The sequence below is a fragment of the Felis catus genome, chromosome B1, assembly GCF_018350175.1.
Source record: "Felis catus isolate Fca126 chromosome B1, F.catus_Fca126_mat1.0, whole genome shotgun sequence".
Taxonomy (NCBI): domain Eukaryota; kingdom Metazoa; phylum Chordata; class Mammalia; order Carnivora; family Felidae; genus Felis; species Felis catus.
The window spans coordinates 28,173,051-28,196,677 of NC_058371.1; the positions used below are offsets into that span (position 1 = coordinate 28,173,051).

The following is a 23,627-nucleotide window of genomic DNA, read 5'->3' on the forward strand; positions in this document are numbered from 1 at the left end:
CAGATAGGAACAAATGCTGAAAGGGGTCCAGTTCACTAGTCTGTAAAAGCTCCCCATTCCTGCCCTGCCTCCCCTCCCCTCCCCTCCTGGCACACTGGAGCTCTCTCACCTTTATGTACCTTGGCACATGCTGTTCTGTACCCAGAATGCCTTTCCATTCTTCCTGTACCCCAGGAATGTCTGCTCATCTTTCAATACCCAGCTCAATGAAAGCCTTTCTGAACTCCCCTGGCAGTCTCTCTCTCCTCTGTTGCCACAGCAGTTTTTAAAGGCCTGGGTTACAGCACACATATCATGTTGTAATTATTTTTTATATGTTTGGCAGCCTCTGCCATCTGTAAACCGAGTGCTTGTCTTAATCATCTTTGATCATCCAGCATTGTCAGGTGCTAGATATGTTTGCCATCCAGCATTTAAACAGGTGGGTCATGGGGATAGAATGCCAGGATTCAGACTCTGGCTTTGGGACCTTGGGATGAAGTTAGTCTTTTTGTGCCTCTTGTTTCCTTAGCTGTAGGCTTGTGAGACAGGGAAAGGTAGAGGAGGGTGGCGTCAATGTAGGTAGTGCCTGACCCTTGGCAAAATATTCAAGTGCTAATCACTGTGACGTTTAATCTTAGTGTTAAGTAGTATTGAGCGTATGGGAAAGCTCTTAAAAACCCACATAATTGGAGATCACACTAGAGATCTAGAAGCTTAGTAGATTCTGTGTTCTCCAGGTTTAAATCCCAGCGTAGATGAGATAAATGAATCTAACATTTGTAAGGCACCCCAAAGAGGCGTGCTGTTGTGCACCTCCCTACAGTCTGTGATTCTTTGCTTTGTATCAGCGTTAACTGCCCTTTATCTGAGGGCTTTCAGCCTCTTAAAAGTAGGTACTAGGGGAATATAACGTATTTTTTTGTTTTTTGTTTTGTTTTACTGGAAATAGAGTGCATACATTTGCTTTTGCTTTTAAGACAAGTCATAGGTGGTGAGAAAAACATCACTGAAGGAGTTCTTTCCTTAGGGTGTTTGATTTGTAGGCAGGATAGAGGCGTCCTCCTAAATTTGTGACTGTAATAGTCCTACTTTATAACTGGGACTAGTCCAGCCTCTTCTGTTACAAATGAGGGAACTGAGGTCCCAAAAGATGGAGTGATTTGCCATATGACATTATGTCATGGATGTGGAACTATGCCATTGGTCCTCACGTGGATTCACATGTGTGGCTGGGTGGCTGGGGGCGGGGAGCACGTTGGAGTGCCTAGGCGGCCACTTTCTGTGCAGGAGTGCCTGGCTGTCTTCAAGCACAAGCTTGCTTCTAGAGAGCCTTCTTGGATTCCCTAGGCAGCATCTCCTTTGTACTTTCAAAACTGAATTTTGCCTAAATTAAAAGCCGTGAAATCCAGGCCTCCTGGAAAGGTTGTTTTCCTCTTTAAAAAAAGCAAAACCATTAAGTTAATGACAGCTTTGGAAACCTTAACCATACCATCCAATGATTGATATACATGTTCCCCAATTTTTGTAGTGAAATAGAAGAACAGTCTGTAATCTTATTTTGTAATCAAAGTTTAACCAGTTATAGTAGGTCTCAATACATTTTTTTAAAATTTGATTTATTTTTGATAGAGACAGAGCACAAGTGGGGGAGGGGCAGGGACAGAGGGAGACACAGAATCTGAAGCAGGCTCCAGGCTCTGAGCTGTCAGTACAGAGCCTGACTCGGGGCTTGAACTCACAAACCCACCCAGGCGCCCCAGTCTCAATACATTCTTAAGCAATTGTGTCCTCAAGTCACCTAGCAAGATCCCTTTTATCAACTTCTTGCAGCCGTTTCCTTTCATGTTTTGGCTTCTTGGTGTCTACATAGTTTCTAAGCTCAGCAGACCAATAAATTGTACTATTCTCTCCAGGTTTCTATAGTTTTAAGAAATGGTATATACATTTGCTGTGGTCTCCTTCAAGATGTAGGTCAATTTGTGCTTTTTAAAATATTTTTAAAGCAAAAGAGGGAGAGTGCTTTAGAAGAAACTAATGGTAATTTATAATAAGTGCCCTAGCCCTAATAACTTTGATTTCTAAAACTGCACTTTAGGTTTAACTGTATGGTTATAGAATCTATGCATAAACTTGGCAAATTTTAAAAAATGTGACATCACATATGTCCCTTTGCCACTGTTGGCAGCATAGGACAGAATCCTACTTCTCGCTCTGTGCCTGTAGTATCTCTGAAGGGAAGAAACAAGTCGATGTCATGATTCTCTGCCGTCACGTGGAAACAGCGTACTGTGCTTGAGAGGTGAAAGCAAAGAAGAGGCTTCGTTGTGTGTATCCCTGGGATGTACTTTTGGGGCACATTTTTCAGATCTTATAAAGAAAGCCAATCTTTTAATGAGTTACTTAATAATTTTTGATCCATTCCCCTAAAGTACATTACAAAATAGGTCCACAGAAATGCAATAGTGACAGCATTTTAAAAAGGCCGTGTGGAGAGACTCCTGTTTGAGTTGGAGTAGCTCCGTTACTAACTGGATAAAGTGGGGTAATCGTCGCAGGGATTCTTTTACATGTGTTTAACAATATGTGGATTAACATCATATTGAATAAGCCAAATTTGTAGCCTTCGTCTCATCTTTATTGTCTTGACTTAGATATGGATGAAAGTGCTATGAATTTTAAAAGTTTATTTTGATGGGGCGCCTGGGTGGCTCAGTCGGTTGGGCGTTCGGCTTCAGCTCAGGTCATGATCTCAGCATCCGTGAGTTCAAGCCCCGCATCGGGCTCTGTGCTGACAGCTCAGAGCCTGGCGTCTGCCTCGGATTCTGTGTCTCCCTCTCTCTGGCCCTCCCCTGTTCATGCTCTGTCTCTGTCTCAAAAATAAATAAACATTAAAAAAATAAATAAAAGTTTATTTGGAGAGCGCACGGGAGTGGGGTAGGGGCAGAGACGTGGAGAGAGAGAGAATCTCAAGTAGCTTCATGCCTGATGTGGGGCTTGATCCCACAAACCGTGAGATCATGACCTGAGCCAAAATCAAGAGTCGACCCTTAACCGACTGAGCCACCCAGGTGCCCCAAAAGTGCTATGAATTTTAAAAATTCCTATGTGTTCTTTTAGTCCAAAAAGATAAATTAAGCACTTGCCATGTGCTTAGCGTTGTGTAAATGGCTGGAATTTAAAGACAAGTAAAACAAGGCTTTTTTTCTTAAATGAGAGCAATGAAAAGTGAAGCAGATAATTGCAGTGCATGGGCAAGTGATTATTTGTGGGTATGATTTACCTGTAGTCTATAAATACATAAAAGTGGTTTTAAAAGGAACCAAGGTCTGCTTCCATTAACTTGTAGCTCTTCTTTTAGTAATGGTGTTTATCAGTATAGTTATTACTGATCATACAGTTCTATTGTATCAAGTGAGAGCTTAAACATTTTTTGGTTTAACTTCCCAAAGACTACTTTTTTGTGTGTGTGCACATGTGTCGGGGGGTGGGGAGGGGGTACCAATCTGATTTGTTAATGGAATTTGACAGAACATCCTATAGTTCTTTAAACTGACACTCCAACTAGAAGTGACTCTGAGTTAACTGCTCAGAGTCTTTGGTTAGATGGAAAACAGCAAAGTAGCCTGCGTCTCCTTGCTGTGTGTATGTGTGTTTTGTTTTGTTTTGTTTTTTGTTTTGTTTTGTTTTACTCAAGCAAGAGAGCCTTACCTGGATCTCTTCCGATCTGGTACTGACCAGAGCGGTGCTCATAACTTCTTTCAATGTCCACTGGAAATGTTGATATCAAGGCCTACTTAATTCCTGCCCAGACTGTGAAGTCTGGGACTGTGAAGTCTGAGGAACTTCCTTAGTTCCTGTGACTGCGACAACTATGTCCATGAAGGTGGTTAAAGAAGATGGTAATGTTAAAGTCGGATGGGTTTCATTAATAGTGTGTGAGAGTGTGGTGTGCAGGTTTGTATGACTAGCTTAAAATCAGGGTAATCGCTATTGTAATAAAAGCAAGTACAGCTTTTGGCTCATTTGTAACTTAGCAATAGTTTAAATTCATTATTTGTTATTCACTGCTTTATTCTTGTTAGGATAAGGCAAGGAATAAATAAATGGAAAAAATCATTACACAATTGTTTTCTATTTGGCTAAATTGCAACACAGGAAAACAACAAAAGAAAAACCCTTTAGCTTAGACATTCCATTGACCCAAGAAAAATCACACACACTCCGAAAACAGCTTTTATTTAGAGAGCTAGACTTAAGCTCTTGAGTCTTCTCATGTGGATCATTCGATAGAAATCCAGTGCAAGCTTCTGCTCCTCTAAAATGATGATGTCTTTTGCCTAAGAATAGACCCTTCTTTCAGTATAGAAACCAGATAAGCTGCCCTACAGTGATCCAAATAGCTAGCGGCTTCACCCCAGCCCCACTCCCAAACTTGACTAACAACACAGCAATATAATTTTACCGTTTAAAACTTGGCTGACCCAAACATGAACTTTTAAAGAAAACAAGAGTCATGACTAAAAGAGATTCCATTTCTTTCCGGGGCCTAATTTAAGATGACTTTCCAGAACTTTGAAAAAACTTATTCTTCCAATGGCCACTTAATTGTGAAACAAAATAAACACCTACAAGGGAGGCAAAATCTAGAGTTCTCTGTGTTTGGATTTTAAAATATTTTGGGGGGGGAGGGTGAGGTTTTTTCTTTCTAGGGTTGTCCTATGTAGTTGGGAATAGTTTATCAGGTTCTATGAATTTTAAGGGCAGTGACTTAGGAATAACTGATAATTTCATTTCTTAAAGTTTGCCCTGTTAAGCTTTTTTTTTTTTTTTTTTAACGTTTTATTTATTTTTGAGACAGGGAGAGACAGAGCATGAACGGGAGAGGGTCAGAGAGAGGGAGACACAGAATCTGAAACAGGCTCCAGGCTCTGAGCTGTCAGCACAGAGCCCGACGCGGGGCTCGAACTCACGGACCGCGAGATCATGACCCGAGCCGAAGTCGGCCGCTTAACCGACTGAGCCACCCAGGCGCCCCTGTTAAGCTTTTCTTAAAACCTGTCTATTCTGCGTGTCCTGGTTATTCAGAACCACTGAATGATGGGACCAGGACTCTGGTGGGCCAGGCTTCTAGACCCTCGCCTGTTGCACTGAACAATACCACCTTCCATCTTGTGTATGCCTTTCCAAACATTTGGAGATGTGATCCTAGGGAACAAACAGTTTTGAGAAACCACAAGATAGTACTTAAGGTAGCGCAACATAGTGTTGCACAGGCTTTAAGTCAGACAGGCCTGGGTTTAAACCCACACTCTGTTTTGAGGCTTTTTCTTTGGGTAAAAGGAGCCTCATTTGTCTCATCTGTAAACCAGGGATAATTATATTTGCAGTGGCAGAATCATGGGGATGATTACGTGAGCTAGTATATGCATAGGATGAGATCAACCATCTAGTACTCAGGAATTCATGAAATGGTAGTTTTTTGTTTTGTTGTTGTTTTTAAGTAGGCTCCATGCCCAACATGGAGCTTGAGCTCATGACCCTGAGATCAAGAGTCAGACGCTCTACTGGCTTGAGCCAGCCAGGTGCCCCGGTAGTTTTTATAATTGGCTCATTGTAAGTATTGAGTTGGCCTAAACTCCCATGTTCTGATTTTTGTCATTATATACATGACTCTTGTCCTATTTATATATTCTCTAAATGATACCTTCCAAGTATGAGTGACTTCAAGAATAAAACGAGCATTCAGGCATCCCAGGTGGTCCTGGACCAATGCAGGGACTTCTATGAGGTAATCGAGCTTATTTGTTTGTAGTTTAAGCAATTTTTTTTTTTTTTTTTTTACCTTTTTAGAGACCTAAATCAGTAAGTCCCTTTACCTTTCTAAGCAGTAAAATCAGGGAGCTACATTAGATGGTCTCCAAGTTAAAGTAACTCTGAAATTCTGTGATTGGTATTAGGCCTAGTAATGGAACTGGGATCTTTTAATTTTTACAACCCTTAGGAAGTTAGTTGTATCAAGGATTATTATGAGAGTGGGGGTAACCATGAGTGGTCTTTTGTGCCCACTAAAAACAGAAAAAGAAGTTGGTGTTTGATTCTACCATATTTGCAAAAATGACTCCTTCCTCACAAACACAATTTCGTTTTCCAAGTATAGGTTTTTTTTTTGTTTTTTTTTTTTTTTTTTTTTTTTTTTCATTGGCAAGCTGTTTATGAAATTCCATTTAACCAGCAACTAAGAGCTCTCATGGGACTGGGAAAGGAAGACCTCTCCATCCTCAAGGAATTTATAGTGTAAGCAAGGCTGAATGATACAAAATGAAAAATGTCCTAAAACATGTTTCTAAGGGCCAAATTTCCAAAGACACATGTCCATGTGGTCGCTAACTCCTTGTGAAGGTGCTAATTCAGAATACATCCTCTCTGGAGGCCTTTTAAGGTGTGTTGCTCTCTGATTTGGTTAATTCTCTTTGATAAATATCATAGACCTTTATAATCCAGTACTACTAGTATTTTATGATACATGATTTTATAAGGTCTATGCCTTTGCTATAATTTAGAATCCCGTTCATAATCAATAGTCCTTGGGGTGCCTGGGTGGTTCAGTTGGTTAGATGTTCTTGATTTCAGCTCTGTCTTGATCTCATGGTTTGTGGGTTTGAGCCCCACATCGCGCTCTGTGCCAATAGCGCGGAGCCTGCTTTGGATTCTCTGTCTCCCTCTCCCTCGCTCGCACTCTCTCTCTCTCTCAAAATAAACAAACATTTAAAATAATAATCCTTATGAAGCAAGAGTACTGTGTCGGTGATCTGCATAGATAACTGGTTGCTAGGGGAGACAGCAGCCAAATGGGGATGTATGTACAGGGTTGTATGTACGTGGGGGGTAGGGTGATGATGAGTTAGGGAAGACTACATCAAGAATGATCTTGAGGTTTCATAGATAAGTCATTGAGAGAAAAAGAACCTTTGGCAAGCTTATTTGAATCAACAATATATTGATACAAGGCACAAAAATGTTTTTGGAATATGGGTAAATACAGGGAGGGAACAACAATTTTTCCGACATTTCCTTGAATTTTTATTTGGAATTTAGTTCTAGTAATTATCCCCATTTTTCTTTTAAAGAAAGCAATTGTCCTGGCACCAGCAAATGTTGAGGTTCGAAAAGGTAATTACTTCAGTCTCTCAAGTCAGGACTTTTCACTTTTCTGTACCTCCACACATTGGCTGGTGCCAGGAGCTTTTCTGTGCTCCAAGGTAGCCTGTTTTGCTATGGACGGTTCTAATGGTTCTACTCTCCTAAGACCTTCTCGTGACTTCCATGCTTGGTACTAGTTCTGCCCAGGTGGCCAACTACATAATAAACCTACTCCTTATACAGGGCAGCTCTAAAAATATTTTAAATGTGCTGTCAGATTTTTCTGAGTCTTTTTCCCCTTCAAGCTACACATCTTTACTTTCTTCAACCATTTATATATGCCGTAGTTTCCAGTTTCTTAACAGGCCTGATTGCTCATGTCTGGGTCTCCAGCTTGTTTGTCCCTGCCAGTCTTCAGATAGGATTTTGTGGTCTTGAGCACAGCTTGATAAGAGCTGCAGAACAGGTTGGCAAGTATCCTGTTTCTTTAACATATCTGTTGCTTAAGACTTTAGTTTTTTGTTGTTGTTGTTGTTAAGCAAGTTACCTGTCTCCTTGCTTCTCCAAGGCTGGTGTATGTGTGGTTTGCCACAGCTTTGCCTAGAGTGCCCTTGCATTCCTTTCATGCAGTTATGGTTTGCTTGTGTTTTTGTTCTGAAAAAGAAAGCGATGGATTCATTGTGTTGAATTGATAGGATTGGATTTTATCCTACCAGAGATCCTTGCTCTTGGGCACTTAATAAATGTTTCCTGAACGTAATTGAGTAAGTAATGAACCTTTGAATGTTCACAATCTTTGTTATATGTATAGCAGTTTGACCTAGAGTTGCCAGGATTATAGGTCAAACATTAAAATTGATCTTCTCCAGGGGCGCCTGGGTGGCGCAGTCGGTTAAGCGTCCGACTTCAGCCAGGTCACGATCTCGCGGTCTGTGAGTTCGAGCCCCGCGTCGGGCTCTGGGCTGATGGCTCAGAGCCTGGAGCCTGTTTCCGATTCTGTGTCTCCCTCTCTCTCTGCCCCTCCCCCGTTCATGCTCTGTCTCTCTCTGTCCCAAAAATAAATAAACCTTAAAAAAAAAAATTTTTTTTTAAATAAAATTGATCTTCTCCAGTTAGATAAACAAGTTTACTTCAGAAGAATTTTGCATTAAACTTTGAATGCTCTTTAAAACAAACAGAAATTACGTTGTTTCACTTAGGAAATGACTTATCCGCTCAAGTTTGTCTTAGAGCACAATTCGGATATTTTTCATTCTCATCTTCCTCTTCCCTTGTTGATAAATAGCCTGATGGCTTTTGGTAAAATAATAGTTAATTAACAGAGTTCTCTAAATAGTCTGTAAATTTTCTTTTTTAATTTTTTAATGCTTATTTTTGAGGGGGGGGGGAGGGGCAGAGAGAGAGAGGGAGACACAGAATCCAAAGCAGGCTCCAGGCTTGGAGCTGTCGGCACAGAGCCCGACATGGAACTTGAACTCACAAACTGTGAGATCATGACCTGAGCCGAAGTCGGATGCTTAACTGACTGAGCCACCCAGGCGCCCTAGTCTGTAAAATCTCTAAGCCAACTGCTTGTCTTACAACTTTTCTTTCCAAGTTTTAGGATGGTTATTATAACCTTCATTAGGTGCAAAATATAAGTAGATTTGTCCCTTCTGTCCTCCCTGTGTTGTGGAGTAGACTGATAGTCCATAGAATCAGAAGTTGATGATAGTCATTATTTCAAGGGTTAAGAAAAACAAGAGCTGCCATTTTACGTGAATGACCTTCGGGTAAATGCCATTTTTGAAACGTGAACACCATTTTACCTGAAACTTTTAAGTAAGTGACTTGGGTTGAGGAAATACGGGGTGAAGCAAAAGTATAACTTGAGGGGCGCCTGGGTGGCACAGTCGGTTAAGCGTCTGACTTCAGCCAGGTCACGATCTCGCGGTCCGTGAGTTCGAGCCCCGCGTCAGGCTCTGGGCTGATGGCTCGGAGCCTGGAGCCTGTTTCTGATTCTGTGTCTCCCTCTCTCTCTGCCCCTCCCCCATTCATGCTCTGTCTCTCTCTGTCCCAAAAATAAATAAACGTTGAAAAAAAAAATTAAAAAAAAAAAAGTATAACTTGATTTCACTTTTTTTTTTTTTTTTTTTTTTTACAGAGGAAAAGGAGAATTCCCATTTACCTCTGCAACTGGTATTACTTAGTTCTTTATCCTAACACGTGGGGTGGGGGGGTAAAGGGAGAGGCATTTCAAGTACAGGTACTATATTGTTTTATCTTTTTATGTTTCTGTTTCCCTTTGCATTAGTGGTGGTATTAGCGTGGATATGCTACAATTTAGGGTAAGTTGTGTTATATCCAGAGCTAGAGATAGGAAGATGTGGTCTTATTAAAAAAATTTTTTTTTCCTGTGGAGAAATATCTGAATTTACTTAGAAATATCAAAAATAGTCTGACGCTATAGTACTTGTGGTTATTTTGGCCTTCCTTATTTTAGATGAAGCTAACGTGAGCTGTAATCAGTCACCATCTTCAAGGAAATAATGTTTGGAGGATAGATTTTGTGTGCATCATCTAAAAGCAAATCTCTTTAATCACAAAGCCAAAAGGAAAGGATGTGTTCTTTTTTTCCGTGTTTCCTGTTGGATCTTAAAGCCGAGTTGGAGGAATCGTGAATTGGCAAATTCCAAGAAATGAAGTAATTTTGATCATAAAGCAAAATCTTTTCCTTTGAGAGTCCTTTCTCAGGGTAGTATAATGATGTGGAGGCACTGATTTTATTTACAAAGAGAGCCTTAAGTAGGTTGACCTTCTAGTGATTGTCTCCAAAAAAAAAAAAAAAAAAGGAATGTGGTGGGAAAATCTTTTGACATTCTGAAGATCTGTTTTTAATTTTTTTTTCTTTTAACAGTTTTTATGTTTTGAGAGAGAGAGAGCGCGCAAGAGAGCGGGAACATGAGCGGGGGAGGGGCAGAGAGAGAGAGACACACACACACACACACACACACACACACACACACACACAATCCTGAGCAGGCTCCAGGCTCTGAGCTGTCAGCACAGAGCCCAATGCGGGGCTCGCGGGGCTCGAACCCATGACGCAAGATCATGACCTAAGCCAAATTTGGGCAATCAGCCTACCGAGTCTCTCAGGCACCACTGAAGATCTGTTTTTCTAAAAGGAGTAAAAAGTTCTTCCTTACAGTTAATCTCCCATTCACTTCTGTCTTGCTAATTGCCAGATTCTTTTTTTAAAAAATAACTTAAAATTTTTAATTGTGGTTTAAAAAAGATACAATTTGCCGTCTTAACAATTTTCTAAATGTACAGTTCAGTTAGAGTCAGAGTATTCATGTTGTACAACATCTCCAGAACTTTTTCTTGCAAAACCGAAACTGTTTACCTATTAAACAACTCTCCATTTCCCCATTCCCCCCCCCCCCCCCCCCCGCAACCACCGCTCTACTTTCTGTTTCTATCAATTGGTCTACTTTAGATATCTTACATAAGTGGGGTCATACAGTAGGTCTTTTTGTGCCTTGCTTTATCTAACTTAACATACTGTCCTCAGGTTCATCTGTGTTGTAGCATATGTTAGAATTTCCTTCCTTTTTAAGGCTGAATAATACTTCATTGTATGTATATACCGCATTTTCTTTGTCCATTTGTTGATGGGCATTTTTGGGTCGCTTCCATCCCTGGCTATTGTGAATTATGCTGCTGTAAACATGAAACATCTCTTTGAGATCCTGCTTTCAGTTCTTTTGGATGTATACCCAGAAGTGAGATTTCTGGATCATGGGGTAATTCTATGTTCAATTTTTTGAAGAATTGCTGTACTGTTTTCCATAGAGGGGGCACCATTTTACATTCCTACAACAGTGCAGAAGGGGTTCAGTTTCTCTACGTCTTCAGCAACACTTGTTTTATGGTTTTATTATTATTATATAGTAATTGTCAGTGTTTAACACTAACCATAACCATCAAAGTTTTTAGTGTCCCGGGGTGTACAAGTATGAGATTTGTGTGCTGTCTAAAAAGCTAGAGTGTTTTTTTTTTTTAATGTTTATTTTTGAGAGAGAGCATGAGCAGGGGGAGGGGCAGAGAGAGAGGGAGACACAGAATTTGAAGCAGGCTCCAGGATCTGAGCTGTCAGCACAGAGCCCAATGTGGGGCTTGAACTCATGATCACGAGATCATGACCTGAGCCAAAGTTGGACGCTCAACTGACTGAGCCACCCAGGTGCCCCTAAAAAAAAAAAAAAAAAAAAAGCTAGAGTTTTAAATTTGTTTGCTTTTACTTAAAAAACATTTTTCTAAGTTTTATTTATTTATTTTGAGAGAGAAGGCGAGCATGAGCAGGGGAAGGGCAGAGAAAGGGTCATGACCTGAGCGGAAATCAAGACTCTGGCCACTCAACCGACTGAGCCACCAGACGTCCCTGTTTTCTTTTACTTTTAATAGGTTTGTTTCTTGATGTTCATTACAGCCAGTATGGGACTTTTTAACCCATGTAGAAGAAAGCAGTGCAACATTATGGTAGCTAAAGTTGCACATCTCAAACTTGGCACAACTATTATGCTGATACAAAAAAAATAATGTTCAGTAGAACGGATTGTAGGGAATGCATTCATGTCCTACAAGTTTACAAACCACAGGTATACCTATGTAGGCGATGCACCAGGGTGTTTCTTGCCCATTTATGGAAATGTTCCAGATACTGTACAGTCCAGGAAGATGGATAAGGTGGTGGATCTACTCAGCTCTCTAGTATTTCACTTCTTCCATCATAATGCCTGATTTCCATCCTTTCTTTGTTTCAAAGTCTTTAGTAGCAAAGTGTTTCCTTGCTGTTAAATCTGAGAGATGAACCCTTCAAAAAGAGAAAAAAAAAAAATCCAGTATTTTATGTTTGATAGATCTGTCATCAGTGTTATTTTTTTATTTTCTGTATCGTCTTAATATTGTATCAGAAAGAACTTTATAATCTGCCTCATGCTGACTACAGATCATTAGAGAATCAAGTAAACTTGTATAGAAGATCTCTGGTAAGTTCTGACCAAAGAACATGCAGGGACTAACCATTTTAGAGGATACTTTCTTGGACCTTTAATATGCCAAATGTTCCCGCTGGTGATATAGGCATAAATAAGCCAAAATATACAAAACATTTTAGATTCTTTACACTACATTTTTCTTATTCTCTGCTTTGCCAGATCTTTAGTGGCTTTTCACCATTGCCCTTCATTTTGTAACACTACCATGTCACTGGAAGGTTTTCCTCCCTCACCCCCTCGCCTCTGACGGGCAGCTGCAGAATGCCAATTTGGTGGCGCGTTATCTTGTTTCTGTAAACCTTCTTGGCGAGTCACAGCCTGGTGCTTTGTTTTGTTTTGTTTTGTTTTTAACTTTATTTTGAGAAAGAGAATGGGCGGGGCAGAGAAAGAGGGGAGAGAGAATCCCATTCTGTCAACGCAGAGCCTAACTGGGAACTCCATCTCCTCAATCATGAGATCATGACCTGAGCCAAAACCAAGATTGGGAAGCTTAACACACTGAGCCACCCAGGCACCCCACATCCTTGTCCATTTTAATTGCATTTCCCACATCCTCCCCCCTCAACCCTGCGTCTTCCTCGAACACTTCCTGTCTTGTTAACAGTGAGGCTGGGTCTCCGGTCTTCATCTCTTTGCCGGCTTTTGTCTTCCTCCCACCGACACTGCCTTCTGGGAGGAGCCAACCGCAGAGGTGGAAGCCTGATCTGGATCTGGTGCGCAGCCCCACTTCCGGTAGCTTCGCCTCTGCCTGCGCCATGTTGGGAGAAGGTTGTGGGGCGCAGAGAACCCAAATACTTGCAAGGGTTGTATTTAAGATTCGTGAAACCGGAGGAGGGAAAGGTGAGAGGATGGCATTTTGAGTGATATGGGTGACTGAACCCGGACTTTTGGGAAAGGCTATAGAACGATTTGGCGATTAGCCCGCCTTGCTGGTGAGATGACTCTTAATCATTAATTTTTTGTACACTATAACCTTCTTTTTTTTAACCATGGTATTGTCTTTGGACACCTTTGTTCATAATGCTAGTAGCAACTCCTCAGTAGGGAGGACAGTTGTGATACTTAATGTTCTGTTGACTCACGACCTGCATCTGGAGGAATGTGCTGGAGGATGTTGATGGTTTTAAAAATATTATAGTGTGTCCAAAGTTGTTTTTTTACCTTAAAATATATTACTTTCTTTCTGAAGCTTAACGATGGTTTTTTAAAAGATTGAAAAAAATAAAAGGATTTCTGCATTAATTTTGTTAATTGTGGCTGGAAAACCAAAAATCTCATCTATGTAATGTAGAAGGAAAAGTCTGCATAGGTAATGGTTAAGAATGCAGGCTTTGAACTGGTGGAGTTGCTGTAATACTTAATCATCTTTTTTAACTTGGGTGGGTTCTTTAACCCTCTGTTTCCTCATTTGAAAAATAGCTTCTATCTCACAGGTTTGTGGTAGGGGTGATTGAATTCGTACAGGTCTACACTTCCTTACCTGAAATCCTCAGGACCAGATGTGCTTCAGAATCTTTCAAATTAAAAAAAAAAAAATTTTAATGTTTATTTATTTTTGAGAGAGAGACAGAGTGAGCAGGGGAGGAACAGAGAAAAAGGGAGACACAGAATTGGAAGCAGGCTCCAGGCTCTGAGCTGTCAGCACAGAGCCTGACGTGAGGCTTGAACTCATGAACTGTGAGATCATGACCTGAGCTGAAGTTGGACGTTTAACCAACTGAGCCACCCAGGTGCCTCAGAATCTTTGAGATTTTGAAAGATGACACAGTACGTAACCCAAAGATAATAAGCACAGTGAGGTTAAGGTAGCACTTTAATAATTAAGCACATTATGTCTGTAGTAAAGCAAATAGTTACACTGAGTGGGATAAATTAAGACCATAAGTAAACACTTCAGATTCTGCTTTGCCACCCATTGAGTTTGCACATACAACCTCTCTCTTTTCCACTCGAATTAGACTTTGAGAGCTTTTAGATTTTGGAATTGTGGATTAGGGTTTGTGGATTCACATGTACAAAGCATTTGTAAACACCATGTAAATGTTAGGTGCAAAACTGATGTCTTCCTATACTTTATGACTTTTGGTTTGCCATTATTTATAAGAATGTTAAATAGACGTTAAATCTTTGTAGTTTAAAGTGGACAAGGTAGGAAGCCACGTGTAACCATATGTATTTTTCACATATTACTATCGCATTTGGGTTTCAAGTCTACTCTTATCTTCCAGTTGTAGAAGAACAAGAAAGAGGATGAGGTGGAACATAAAAGTTCTCTGTTCCTCTTAACTCCACTTTGCCTTTCCTATTTCCTCATAGAAGATCTTTAAGTACATCTTCAAAGATTTTAAATAACTTCTGAAATGTTTTGTTGTTGTTGTTGTCACTTGTGGCTTTTGCCTTGACTTGCCTCTCTTAGTTTCACATTAAATTACGCACACAGAGAAAGCCACCCTGTGGATCTTAATCTTTTGATCTGCTTTGCTGCTGATGGATCATTTCTGGGACATCTAGTGGTGTAGAAAACCTTAAGTTTAAAGGAACTTAAGCACTGCTAAGATTTTAGTTTTCTTGTCCAAAGGGAGGAGCCTCCTGAGTTTATGTCTGTGGGGTTAGATATTTTGTGTGAACTCATGGCTGTGTTATGATTGGCCTGAAAATCTGGTACATCTTATCCTATTAAAACCTTTTGAGAATCTATTAAAGCTCTTATAGTAGGAAATAATTTGACCTTTAGATTTTCATCTTCTTTGTCTACCTAATACATGTGTTATCTGGTTGAAGCTTGACCAGAAGGAGAATGTGGAAATGTTTGAAAGAATAACAAGATAACCAGATATTGGAAGCAGAAACTGTATACTCTATAAAAGGACAAATTTAACATTTCAAGGGAAATGTTATATTTATGTCTGAAAGGAATAGACCTTGACAAAAGTAAAGACATAGGTATTTAGATATGTCAAGAGAATAACTTCTTCTAGATTAGTTTGTTGACCTATTGTCTGAACTATAAATTCTGTTTTTACCTGTAAATCAGTAATCCATATGTTCCTAAAAAGAATTATTTTCTCTAGGAAAGCAGATAATTGAGGTTTTTAGGTTTTTCTTTCTCCCTAACATTTATGATTTATTTTTTTTTTAATTTTTTTTTAATGTTTATTTTTGAGAGAGAGAGAGCGCAAGCAAGCAGGGAAGGGGCAGAAAGAGAGGGAGACACAGAATCCAAAGCAGGATCCAGGCTCTGAGCTGTCTGCACAGAGCCTGACGCGGGGCTCAAAACTCATGAACTGTGAGATCATGACCTGAGCCGAAGTTGGACGCTTAACTGACTGAGCCACCCAGTCCCTCCTCTTCCTCCCTCCCTCCCTCCCTCCCTTCCTTCCTTCCTTCCTTCCTTCCTTCAACATTTTTATTTACTTATGAGAGACAGAAAACAGATCATGAGCCAGGGAGGGGCAGAGAGAGGGAGATAGAATCTGAAGCAGTATCCAGGCTCTAAGCTGTCAGCACAGAGCCTGATGTGGGGCTTGAACCCACAAACTGTGAGATCATGACCTGTGCCGAAGTTGGCCGCTTAACTGACTGAGCTGCCCATGCCTCTTCAGTTTCTCTATAAATGTATTTGTGTGAGGATTTTGTTAAAGAGGCAGTGAAATCAGTTGAAACATACCAATATGACACACTAAACATAATTTGGATAGTTCACAATTGCCAAAGACCACCTGCTTGAAGTAAACCTTGTTGTTGTTGTTTTAAATATAAACTAATGTGTTACTGTTTCATATTACAGTAATGTATATTAATTTTAAAGGTGATTTTATATTGTGTTTAGTAACTTCTAGTTTACTTTAACTTTCATTGTGGTTAATTCATGAGGTAGATTAGATCAGTTAGTACATTTTATTTTTAGCAGTCTCCCAATATTTTCAATCTTTTACTCCTTTCACAAGTAAGAAACAAGGCCAGCAATTGATAAGGGGGAGGCATTTTTGTTTCAAACTAGCTACTCAGAAACCAAGGAGGTTAACTAAAAAAATAAGATATTTTAGATTCTTCTGTTTTCTTTTTTTTCTTATGTTTATTTTTGAGAGATAGAGAACATGCAAGCAGGGGAGGGTCAGAGAGAGAGGGAGACACAGAATGTGAATGAAGCATGCCAGGCTCTGAGCTGTCAGCACAGCCCGATGCGACTCAGGGCTTGAACTCATGGACTGCTAGATCATGACCCGAGCCGAAGTCAGATGCTCAACTGACTGAGCCACCCAGGCTCCCCAGTTTCCCCAGCTTTTTCTGTTTTTTATTTAAAGATTTAGCAGAGTTAGGTTAATTTTTCAGTCCTCAGCTTAATAAACTTATGTTTAAAAAAGAGATGATATTTAGTTGTCGCCTGAGAATAACTTCCTGGGGTATGTTTATACACATGCATGCAGTAGGATATTGACTGCAGCAACAAAAAATAAAATGTGGCTTAAACATAATAGACCTTTTTCTCTCACCTGAAAGTCTAGAATAGCGGTTCATGGTAGGTATGTGGGTCTGTATTCAACAGGGACTCTAAATTGTTGTTCTGCCGTCTTTAACAGGTAGCTTTCATCATATGGTCTAAGATAGCTGCTCCAGTTCCCACCATCATATTGTCTCGACAACAGCAAAGAGGGAAGAAATGCTCCCATTATGTAGGCACAACTTAGAACTTGCAGGCAGCACATCACATCACTGGTCAGACCTTGGCAATAAAATCCTAGTAAGGGAGTTGGAGAAATTGTGTACCCAGCTAAAATCTGAAATAGGAAGAATAGATATTGGAGAAAACAGACAGTTCTTACTAAAGTGTATATTATATGCAGTGTTTAATTAACTGTGGATAGTCATCATTACCAGTATTCACCAAAATAAGAAAAGATTCACCCACTCTACAACCATTGGGATCCATAAAGTGCAACTCTTGGATAGCCCAGAAGAATTTCCTTCCAATTGGTCACACATGGAGAGATTTCCTAATTCTTAAGAAATACATGGTGGAAAAAAAAAACCAAAAAACTAAAGGTTAAAAAATAAAAGTCCTGCATCTGACTTTCATCGAGATACTTCTAGAACTTCATTGTGTCAGTATACAAAATTTTACCTGAATGGTGTTTTTAACTTAGCAGTGTATCGTGGACAACTCTGGATCTGCAATATAGGTCTACTTCATTTAAAAAAGAATGTTATATAGCATTTATTTGAGGGAAATTTTAAACATTGCTGTTAATATGTGTCACATACTTCATTTGTGATTACATTTTTTTGCCAGATGATGAATTATAGACCGCTCCCTGATATAAACAGGAGATTTCAAAAGCCTCTTAGTTCATTTTGTCCTTTTGCCCGAAAGCCATACATAGTCTTCTGGTGTTCCTAGATTTTGTGTGAGAACACATACACATGCTGTTAGAAGTAAGTCGGTTCTGCCAAGATAAGGAAACAACTGAAATGGTTTACGATGACAGTGTCCACTGCTGAATTCAGAATGAAACATTTTAAAAAAAAGGATCTATCTTCTGGCTATAGATAACTTTCGCGTAATTCTTTTCTGTTAATTAGAACACTAGGATTTAACTAATGTGGTGTAGGTCAGTGAAACAGAAGTTAGTTAACCTGTACCTGTTTTTCGCATACTGTGTTAATGCGATAGTATTAAGCATGTATGAAGGTCCTGCTTTGCACGGCATAACGTACAGCCTAACGTTCTTGGTGGAACACCACAAGATGGTTGCAAAGTGACGTCTTTCCAGGGTTTGGCCCCTGTGCTCTTCCTACCATTGCCATGAGGATCAACTCTCTTACTCTTTTCAGTACTAGACTTAAAATCAGCTCCCTTCCTATTCCTTCCACCTCTTTACTACGTTGCCTCTCAAGTTCAAGTCAAGGCATCAAGGCACCTTATCAAGTATAGAATTTGAAATGGAAGCAGCAGTGCTGAAGAAGAGGGGGTGGCTGGTAGAAATTGGTAAGAATTTGGAAAAGTATAGAGAAGAGTGGGTAGAAATAGGTGTAATTCTTGGCTTCAGGGGTCAGATTTTGAAAGTTTAAGGTTCGAGTCTTGGCTCTGTCACTTTATAGTTTGTTACAAGTTACTTAAGCTTTCTGAGCCTCAGTTTCCTCATGTATAAAACTGGGACAGAGAGAAGACCTAGTTTATCTGGTTGAAGTTCAGATTAAATGCATGTAATAAAATGCTTGTAATGTTTGGCAACTATTGTATACAACTCTATATACTCTTCATTTCTTGTCCATGTCTAATCAAAATGTTGTGAGACCATACTCATAGGAATAGGTTTTCTATCCATTGTTTATCTTGTCTATCATCCCTCCTGCGTGTTCTCTGGAGTTGAAGTTAGGCTTAGAAACTGGGGGGTGTGGGGGGGCACCTGGTGGCTTAGTTAAGCATTGGTGAGTTTCATTCTCATTGGTGAAGCTTTGCATCCGGCTCTCCAGTGACAGAGGGGGGGGCGCCTGCTTTGGACCCTCTGTCTCCCTCTCTCTCTGCCCCTCCTCCACTTGTGCATGCGTGTTTCTCTCTCTCTCTCTTGCACACACACGCACGTACACACACACACAAACATTTTTTAAAAATCTCCTCAGAAATTGGGGATATGGCACATTGTATTTATATTCATTCAGCTAGTAATGCTGGAGAAGAATGACAAGTGACTTTTGCCAGGGAAAATGGTTTCTAGAGCAGTGCTAATTCCACATTATCAGGCTTTTGAATAATTTACCATTCTGGCATCTATTCCTTAAATTTTTTGAGCCTGATCAAGAATCAAAGAAAAGAAATAAAGAGAAAGGAAAATGCGAAAGACAAACTTTGTAGCATTTTTAAACTTGAGTTTTTAGTTAAAATAGGAAACCTCTAACGTGATATTTTCTGACTTGGTCCTTCCTGTGGGGCTAAGAATATGTTCTGATATCTTGAAGCAACTTGAATAATGTCCCCTTTCTCCCTGTGGCTCTTAGTAGGCCATCAACTCTGTCCTCTTCACACACCACTTCCTCTCAGGAGACAGAAGCGAGCATTGTTGCCTCCACCCCACATAGGGAGAAACTGGGCCTCAGGGAGGAGCAGAATTATTCAGATGTGACGAGGAGGCCAGATTCTAGGGAGTTTATGCTTCTCTGATAGTCTCTTTAGTACTTTTCCATTGTTTTAGAAAGAACTCCTTCAGGACCAGAGTATACGGTTTTATGGGCAGAATTTGGTTTCAACAGAAAATCATGAAAAATTACAATTTACATTTAGTTACACTCTAAGTCAACTAGGATGTCCTGTTTAGAAGCAGGGCTCCAAACCTTGTTAAAGAACAGTTTATCTTGCTTTTAAACAAATGGAGGTATTACAAGAGACGCAGATGGAAAGCAGGTTGCCACATCAAAATAAATTAAGGCATGGTTTCCTTCTCCCAAGTAACTTTCCTCTTAAAACAACGGGTAGGAGAATGGGTTAAAATTACAAAATTTAGATTGTTCTATCTAGTCACTTTACAATCAGGAAGTATGAGGACTAGTCAGTGTTTTAATATTTGTTTAAAAATACACTGCTTTAAAAGCCCTGGAGGTAGAATATTCAATCCCTTGTATGGTAGTTCCTAAGAAATATTAAACAGTTCAGCATGAAATGAATTTATAGATGGACAACTTTGGGATTAATATTCTCTTCCGGGTATCCTTATCTTAGTCTGGTGGCAACTCTGGATGGTTACAACTCTGGATGGTTACAAACTCTGTTTGCTTTTATTCCCTAACACCCAGAACTAGACTTTGAGGAGGAAGGTAGGACAGACACTGTGGGTGGCCACTGCAGGTAGGGGCCAGAGAGTGAGCAGAACCCCATGCCCATACCTGTGATGTTGGCTGGGAAGTCCCAGGCGGCCAGTGAATGGTAGCTTTTGGTAGTTTCTTTCCACCCAGCTGAGATCTTCAGTCCCAGTTCCTGCCTTGGGATTTGTGGTACTTGGATTATAGAAGTCATCGCATAAAATTCTGCATACTATTTCCAGAACTGCAGTACTATGAAAAAATAACAGGAGTTATAAATGCTGGCTGGCATGGCCTTCCGTAACAACATGGGTAAGTGTAGCTATTAATTGGTCTGTCACTTATGGTTTGATTTGGTTTCTCATTGCCTGAAAGCAGTAAAAATGTTTTCTTAAACTGAGGGAAAACATTTCATTTAAAAATAGAAAAACTTTGGAGTGAAGTTATTTTTCCTTACCCTTTTATGATACTCCCTGATGAAAGGCAGGTGTATTTCTTTAGCAAAAACCCTACTGCATATATTAAAATGAGTAGAAAATGTCAATAAGTATGGTAACTAGCCAGCATTTTAATATTTGTTTAAAAGTAGAGTGTTTTAAAAGCCCTGGAGGTAGAATAATCACTTGCATGCCAAAAGAAATGTTGGGGTCTTGAACAGGCCCTGGGTGCCTATAACATAGCAGGTTTTTTTCATAACCTGTTCTGTAACAGAAGTAGGCAGGCCACAACACGTTTCACTGGCTTGGGCTCCTGAAGCCTTTAGATTTACACCTGCCGTCCCAGTGCCTTAAGCCTCAGGAGATTTCTTTTTCATACTTTCCTAACCTTCTATCTGATAAACTTCACTTATAAAATGATGTAGATCAGGTATTCTGCCACTGACACAGGGTCTGTACTCCTGGGGTTTTATTGATTAGGCAAGACGGAAATGTCTTTCATTATTTAGTGGGTGTTTTTGGTATAGGTTGTGTGAAGGTTGTCTGTCAAGCAAAGCAAGAATGCCTTGTGCAGGAACTAAGTTAAGATTCTGATAGATGTAGATTATTATCTCCCCCTCCCCCCAAACAGTTTTCTCTTTGGAAATAGTTCCCATTATTTCAGGGTCTCTCGAGGTGTGAACGAGGCTAGTGTCTTTTCTCAGGGAAAACTGCCATTTTACAAGAGTGTCCCAACAAGAAACAATCTGTTGGTGATGGATGTATATGATGAGAATGAAGAACAAGTGAGAGATTGGGGATTTCTGTGGCTTTTGGGGTCTAATTTTATTTCTGGAGATATTTAGCCCACTTGTTTTTAAATTGTTTAATATTTATTTTTATTTTGAGGGGGGGTGGGGAGAGAGAGAAAGAGAGAGAGAATGAATATGAATCCCAAGCAAGCTCTGCGCCATCAGCATAGAGCCTGACCCAGGGCTCAATCATGACCTGAGTTGAAATCAAGAGTCAGTTAACCAACTGAGCCACCCAGGTGCCCCTGTTATTTTAATTTTTAAAAGTTCATTTATTTATTTATTTTTTAAAGAGACAGCCTTTATTGTAAGGAGTTTTACACTGAACAATTCAAAATGTGGTAAAGTTTTCTGGAATTTGCTGATTTGTATTTAAAAGAACTGTTGACAAAGATTCACCAGAAATCATCTGAACAAGTGAGAAAATACAGTTAATACTATTGAAACAGTAAAATAATTCCAGGACGTATGGCTTATCCAACACAACAATACCTTAGATGCTGTCACTGATAGGAAAACTGACTGTTTCTTCCTCTTCTAAACACACAGTAGTATAATTACCAATATTCAGTCACTTCTGTTCTTTCCTGAATGTATAAAAATTAAAATACCAATTAAAAAACTAATATATCTTCTCTTTAAATGTTTCTTACAGATACAATTTCATTATTTTCATTCAATAGTGGTGTGGTTTAAGAGATTTTTCATTCACAAGTCAAACAGTCCACCCAAAGGGAACTGATAGCCTGTATGCTCATAGTGCAAATAAAGACTTCAGAATGCAGCAACTGACATTTCTAAAATACAAAACAGATAAAAATCCTTAGGAGATACATGCAAAAAGCTCTACTGGGCAGCTGGCCACAGAACTAGAACATGGGACTGGTGATTCCAAGGGGACTCCAGGTGCTTCCAAACTCAACTTGAAATCTCATCTTGGGCTTTGTATTTTGCTTTTCCAGTTTCACTAATGACACAAATGTGATTCAAGTCCCTGAAGTATTCATTGTAGTCAAGGGCATATCCTACGACAAACTTGTCTGGGATTTCAAATCCAACAATGTCTGGTTTATAGCCAACACTTTTCGAGGTGTCCTCTTCACCAGCAAGCTTGCAACCTTGACCATCTTTGGATTATGCTGCTTGACCATGGAGAGCAAGGAAGGTTTGCATTGTTTTGCCAGTATCAATTATATCCTCAACAATCAAGACATTCTTTCCAGTTAACATTGAGAGATCATCTCCACCAATTACTTTTATGTCCCCTGTTGACCGGTCATTATAGTAGCTCTTCAGTCTGATGAAATCTACAGTCATAGGAATGGATCCATCATTATTTCTGTTCCGTGCTTTGATATAATCCAGCAGGTCAGCAAAGAATTTATAGCCCCCCTTGAGCACACAGAGGGCTACGATGTATGTGATGGCCACCCATCTCCTTCAACATGTCTCGGGCAAGATGCTCAGTCCTGTCCATAACTAGTCCATGAGAAATAAACACCTTTCCCAAACCCTCAGCGTAATGATGAGGTACACAAAATAAATCTAGGTCATAACCTGGTTCATCATCACTAATCACGACGCTGGGGCTGTGGGTCGCCACAACAGAGCCGATGGGCACACGTGCTGAGGGCAGCCAGAGGAGGAGCAAAAGGTTCATCTTTTGAGAGAGAACTCGTGCATGGGGGAGGGGCAAAGAGAGAGCTCTGCAGGCTTTACACTATCAGCAAGGAGACTGATGCGGGGCTCAAACTCGTGAAACCTGAGACCATGACCCAAGCCTAAACCAAGAGTTGGACAGTTAACCAGCTAAGCCACCCAGGTGCCCCACACCCTTTTGTTTTTAAAAGTCAAATTGTTAGTTAATACTACAAATCTCTCCTGTCTTCTGGGGACTGCAGAATGGTTTGCTGGGTGCAGTGTTGATTTGGGAATGGTCATTAATCTGGAACCACTATAGAGTTGTTCCGTGTTTCTTTTTCATCGTTTTAGTTATAGTATTTCTAACTTTCTCAGATGTTACATCTCTGCTCAGCAACTTTCAGGAATGAAGCAGTGGTCAAAGGTTATTAGTACTAGCTTATAGAACTTATAATTCCTTCTCGGTGCTTTTTCCTTCATATCACTCTACCTTACTCTTTTCTTTTTAATTTTAATTCCAGTATAGTTAACATACAGTGTTGCATTAATTTTATTTATTTACTTATTTATTTTAATGTGTATTCATTATTGAGAGAGCAGAGCATGAGCATGGGAGGGGTAGAGAGAGGAGACACAGAATCTGAAGCAGGCTTCAGGCTCCAAGTTGTCAGCACAGAGCCTGATGTGGGGCTTGAACTCAAAAACCGTGAGATCTGAGCCGAGGTCAGACACAACCGACTGAGCCACCCAGTTGCCCCAAAGTGTTACATTAATTTTAGGTGTACGTTGTAGTGCTCTAC

The 23,627-nt window shown here is 40.0% G+C and overlaps 1 protein-coding gene and 1 pseudogene across 16 annotated transcripts in view; one reads left to right on the forward strand and one right to left on the reverse strand.

Annotated features, from left to right (window-relative positions):
* RBPMS (RNA binding protein, mRNA processing factor) overlaps positions 1 to 23,627 on the forward strand; it is a 177,115-nt gene that overhangs the window by 34,988 nt on the left and 118,500 nt on the right. The window lies entirely within an intron of this gene.
* Positions 22,055 to 22,846, reverse strand: LOC102901989 (annotated as a pseudogene).